Source organism: Coenobita brevimanus, chromosome 26 (assembly GCF_032717465.1).
Source record: "Coenobita brevimanus isolate Jiangsu-jjx chromosome 26, ASM3271746v2, whole genome shotgun sequence".
Taxonomy (NCBI): Eukaryota; Metazoa; Arthropoda; class Malacostraca; order Decapoda; family Coenobitidae; genus Coenobita; species Coenobita brevimanus.
In genome coordinates, this window is record NC_136979.1 from 15,443,602 (window position 1) to 15,449,769 (window position 6,168).

At 41.0% G+C, this 6,168-nt stretch overlaps 1 pseudogene; it reads left to right on the top strand.

Annotated features, from left to right (window-relative positions):
- The first annotated feature begins 2,794 nt into the window (after nt 1-2,794).
- LOC145393980 (uncharacterized) lies at nt 2,795-4,097 on the top strand (annotated as a pseudogene).
- The last annotated feature ends 2,071 nt before the right edge of the window (nt 4,098-6,168 follow it).

Below are 6,168 nucleotides of genomic sequence, written 5' to 3' on the forward strand. Positions count from 1 at the left end.
CCATAGAACCGATTGGTAGTAGGGAGAAGGAGGAGAGAGAGAGAGAGAGAGAGAGAGAGAGAGAGAGAGAGAGAGGTAGCTCGCGGGACTCTATACTTCACTGTGTGTGTGACACTTTGTTAAACCATTCGCTTCGGCAACCACCCACTCTTATGCAAGATTTACTGCCAGCATAATGACTCCTATCAGCATTCAGCAGCTTTCTTTCTGTAACATACATACACAAAGCCATCTACGGCCCCTCTCTGTTTAGTTTGCTTTATAGTTTTCCTAGATATACAGGTATCATAAATACCTTACACTTCTTTGCACAAGATTTTGCAATTATTTGTTTCACTGTGAACGTTTGGTCCATACACCCAGTACCATAAATACATTTAATGCTTATTGTTTTTCACTCACTTAGTCTTCTCATATATTTCTTACTTTCTCTATTTTACTTCTTCAACATCTCTTTCTTGCTACATTCAGTAGACGTATACTGCGAAAAATTTTGCACTCGTTTTGATCACCTTTATTTTTGTTCATAGGCACAATCACAACCTTTTAACAGTTTGCTGGTACAGTTCCAGTATATCAAGCTTTCCTTCTTATTTCCAACAAGCAATTCATTCATACCTCTCTGTTACTCCTAATAATTTCTGCATATATCTCTTCAGCACCTGATGCCTACGGTATTCATTTTTCATGTTTTCACAAGATTCTCCGCTTCTGACAAAGTCACGTTTGCCAACAACACATTCCCTCCGTGTCCATCACCAAGTTCAGTCCTGTTTACTACTGCTCTGCTCTCATCATTCCCATTCATTAGCCTTTCAGACTACTCGTTCCATTAGCTCTTACGTCACAATCATTTGTTTACATTCTTCCACTTTAATCCCTCACACTATCATACTTTTCCCCACCCCACTTGCACATGTTTGTACAACTAAATTCTTTGTTAGACTCTGTAACTCCCACTTTATATTTATGTTTTCGCAGTGCAACATTTGGAAACAGCAGTGCAGATGTTCGGACACTTCTTCCTTTTTAGAACGATTTCTTTACCACGTGTTTTACCTCTCATTATTATATTCGTGTAGATTAACAGCAATGGCGATATGACGCAGCTCCGTCTTAAATGAAAAAATTAAGATGATCCTCTCACTCGATGCACCATCCACTCTCGTAGATACCTCTGGTCTATCATGCATAATCTAAATATCTTAGAGTAATCTGCCCTCTACCCCATATACTGAAACGCATTTTATCAGTACATCTTCTGTCCCTCCCTAAAGCCACCGTGTTCTTCACACATACACCTCGCTTACCACAATCAAGGAAACAGGAACAACTCAGGTTATCGCTTTATTTCTTCATACTCATTGTCTTGCATAAGAACACTCTCTAATCACACTCCCTCGTATTCTTTCAAAGCTACAGAGCCTCCAGGCCATATACGTAGCTGCATATCTCTCCCTCAGATTTTCACATCGGCTGACCCTTCCCTGTCCTCCTTCACTTTCCTTCTACTACTGGTGTCTTTATCATGTACACTAATCTAAGAAGAAACAAAGGAAGATATATCAGTAGGATAAAGAAACGTTAGTGGGACGGAAAGAAACAAAGCAGCGTAAGTTTAAGGGATAGATAATGAGGGCAATTAGAAAAGTAAAAGCATATATATATATATATATATATATATATATATATATATATATATATATATATATATATTTGTGCTTCAGGGAAGAACATGCTGCCAAGAGGAAGGGATGGGGACATAAGACGTAGTAATAAAGAAAACAAAAAAAAAGAACTTGTTGCAAAAACAGGAAGGAAGGAGGTAGAGGGAGAGGGAAGTAAGAGGAAGGGAAGAAGTGAAAGGGTCAGAAGGAAATGAATATAAGAAACGAACTTAGAAGTTACCATAAAGGAAGAGAAAAGTGATAGTGATGAAAAATAAAACAGCGAGAGGCTATCGGACTGGTAATGCTGGGGAGGATAAGTGAAAAGGGTGATAATGGCTGCTAGGAATGAAGGAGAAGGGAGAAGTGTAAAAGAAGATGGAGAAAAAAGGGAATAAGGTTGGGAGATGAAACAGGAAGATCTGGAAGAAATGGGAAGGACGCGGAGAAGAGAAGGAAGCAAAGAGTAGGTAGGAGGGAGAAGAGATGATATGCGAAAGAAAGGAGAGGCAGGGAACGGCAGAATAGAGAAGAAACGGGGGGGGGGGAGGAAAGTACAGGAGAAAACGAGTGGGAAGGAGATGGGAGAGATGCAAAGAGGAAAGGAGCGGTGAGGAGGAAAACAGGAAGGAGAAAAAAGGATGGGAAGGAGGGTATGAGTGGTCTTGAAGGAAAATGGTGCAAACCGACTGAACGAGAAACATCAACAAAAGGTTCTTATATACATCATTTACTTATAAGAATACTCCGGAAAAGAGATAATAAATAACAATTACGTGATTGCATTGTGCGTGAAGATTATTTCCTTCTCTGATTATTTTATGTTGCCAAGAAATGTGTGTGTGTGTGTGTGTGTGTGTGTGTGTGTGTGTGTGTGTGTGTGTGTGTGTGTGTGTGTGTGCGCGTGTGTGTGTGTGTGCGTGTGCGTGCGTGCGTGCGTGCGTGTGTGTGTGTGTGTGTGTGTGTGTGTGTGTGTGTGTGTGTGTGTGTGTGTGTGTGTGTGATCCAAAATACGATGGAACAAAGGAAATCTGCAACGCTATCTTTCAAAAAACTAAGAAACACACGGGAATTGAAAGACTGCACTCACTGCGAAACTGAAGACAAAAAAGGATGACCAGTTGAGAATGGACGAGATGGGATTTGGACCAACGATGACTGAATTTCAAGAGATAATCCATGTCTACATTCTTGCAAATGATATTTCGACACCAATTACTAATGACCGACGTGGATACGATTGGGCAGCAGGATTTATGAAGCGACACAAGCCTGCACTAAAGAAAAGTGGTACCATGCAAGTGGCACGAAAAAAATGTCACTTCAGATCAGTTTGTGATTTATGGGTTTCATGAAGTTCTTCAAAAGGAAACAGACAATCTTGGCATTAAGGACAGACCAGAACGTATCAGGAATTTAGATGAAACAGGGTTTCCTCATGACCCTTCAAGGTGTAGAGCCATTGGACCAGCTGGAAAGAAGACTATAATAGTCGTTTGTGGTGCAAATAAAGAAAACACAATAGTTTTGGCAATGTGTTCAGCAGATGGTAATGTTCTCCCACCAGTGATAATACTTAAAGGAAAACACATGCAAGACATCTGGAAGGGAACAAATGCTCCACCTGGTAGGCAGTATGCTGTATCTGACAATGGCTGGATAACTACACATATTTTTGAGGATTTCTTCAAAAGTTTTGTTGAGAATACCAGAGAAACCCGTCCTCTCCTTTTGATACTTGACGGCCGCATCAGCCACCATTCAATAACTACAATTGAACTGGCCAGAATAGAAAACATCTGAATCCTGAAGCGGCCAGCACACTGCACGGATGTTCTCCAACCACTGGATGTCACTTGTTTTGCTCCTCTAAAGCAGTACTATGAACAGGCTTTAAATGATCATGTTTATAGGACTGGTGCCCGGGAACCAGTGAGAAAATGTGGCTTTGCTAATATGGTGACCTCAGTTTGAGAGGAAGGCCTTTCTCCACACAATGTAAAGACAGGGTTTGAAGCTACAGGTGTCTATCCCTGTGACAAGACAAAATACAAAGTCATTCGCTTGAATCCTCTGAAGCTCAAGACTTACAAAGAATGCATAAAGAGAGGATCCCCAAGAAGTGACGAAGGTGATCCAGTGCTGGAATTCCCAACTGATCAACCTGAGCAGGAGGCTCCTGGCACGAACCAAGGCAGCACAGAAAGTAGGCTTTGTACTTCAGCTAGTTCAATTTCTCCAGTGGCAAGTCCAAACAGTGAACCGATGGATCTTGCTACTGCAGTATCACAACCAGCTACCCCCTGCACAAGTACTCTGACCCCACACTCAAAACCACCAGCTCCATGCTCAGGCTCATCACACCACTGTCAGCAAACAAGTGGTGTAACAGCAACCCAGTGCTCTCGCGTTACACAGGCCAGTAATTAATTGATATACTACATGCACTGCCTTTGGATCAGCTGGATAAGGGAAAAAAAAAATAAAAAAAAAAGAAAGCTACAGATCGAATGAAGTAAAACATCTCTCTCCAAACAGCAGACCAAGAAAATACCCTGGAAGCTATAATCGCAAGCCGAGGAAGGCCCCGAAGTGAAGCACCACAAAAACGTCGTCGTGTTAACATGAAAGCACTCGTGATAACAGGTGAAGAAACTGACAAACTTATGTCTCAAAGGAAAACAAGGCCGACACAAACAAATCGTCGAGAATCATCAAGTTCTGATTCCCCATATAGCCCTCACCCACTTCCAGACCTGGATGATGGTGGTAGTAGTTCTGATGCTGATGACCGACAGAAGATATATGAGTTGCCATGGATAGATGATGGTACAGTTGGCAAGTATTATGCTGTGTTCTACTCGGTAGCAGGCAGCACTTACTACTGGGGTGAACTTACAAAGGTATTCTCAAAACGATGAACATGAAGCCGTGTCCTCTGTCGAAGTAGACTTTTTGCGAAAGAAAAACATCTCCTCAGATCCAGCAGTTAACCTGGATATACCCATTTCAAAAGGACATTCAAATTGTCAGCACAAAGCACTTTTTTTTTTGGGGGGGAGGGGTCCCTACAAGCCAGATATGTTAAAAGGAAGCTGCTTTAAGTTCAACGACGTAGAAGCTATCAGTACCTTTGAAAATATTGCAAAATCACACGAGAGTAAGGAAAAAAAGGTTGAACTGAACAAATGACCTATAAAGTAACAAAGATAAAAATAAATTGAAATGAAGTGAAAAAGGGATGAACGAAGTGTTTCTTTTATGAAGCAGAGAAGGGATGCAATATAATATATACTGAAGTTGTATTTTATATGCTTCTTATGATAGACGGTTAATTTTATATATACACTTATTCTAATAGCACAGTCATGAAGTCTGTTGCTGGAAAAAAAAATGAAGTACTAGACACGTAATCTTCAAAGGAATTAGTTTGAATCATATATATATATATATATATATATATATATATATATATATATATATATATATATATATATATATATATCATCTCATCTTTCATCTCACCAGCCGTTTGAGTGTCCACTGCAGGACCGGTCTATCCCTACCGAAGTGGGGATGATACAGCAATGTATCTCTACCAAGTGGCTTAGGCTGTCTAGTAGGGTGAGAAGTGCTTGTAAGTGTAACTGTTGTGTTGGAGTGGCTTTGGATGTGTGTGAAGTCTGTGAACCAAGTGTAATTTTTTTTTTTTTTTTTTATGTGTCTGACTCTGGGCAAATGCTTCAGGGCCTATTTCTTGGAGGGCAGTGACCTATCCCAAGGCCCAGTAGTCCTCCTGCACCTCCACATGTCACCACTTCGGCGCTAACACCCACCATCCATACTGAATACATGCTAGGGCTGTCTCATACAGGACTGGTGTACTGGTATTAGCGGGGGTATTTTTACGACATGTCGGCGGGTCATCTGGTAGATCAGGAAAGTCTGCTTTTAGGAAATTCAAATCCTTAAACTGTACCCTGCCTCAGCCGGGATTCGATCCTGGGTCCATTAAGACTACGTGCCACCTCTCTACCGATTCAGCCACCGAATCAGCCCGCACAAGCCGACTGAGTCAAGCATGCTTTATAGTATGTGACACTTGTTCAACCAGAGCACCCCTTGTGGCCGCCAATGCAGTACATGGCCAGAAGAACGCTCTCAAAGTTTTTACCCTGGCGGGGCGCGAACCCTAGTTCTTCAGTGTACGAAAACGCACACTTTACCACTGTACCACAGAGGCTCCACACACATATATATATATATATATATATATATATATATATATATATATATATATATATATATATATATATTGTTAAGAAGCGAGATTTGCCTGTTAGGTGCTCGAGAAGCACCTCGATGTTTCCCGATGTTTATGGTTAGCTAGTTTCGGTACTGGTACGAGTCAGAGTTGCCAATTTACCTGTTGTTTGTGAGCGTAGTTGTTTCGTAAGTTATGCATTAATTTTTGTGCTCTTTCTCTTTATAATGTTTCATT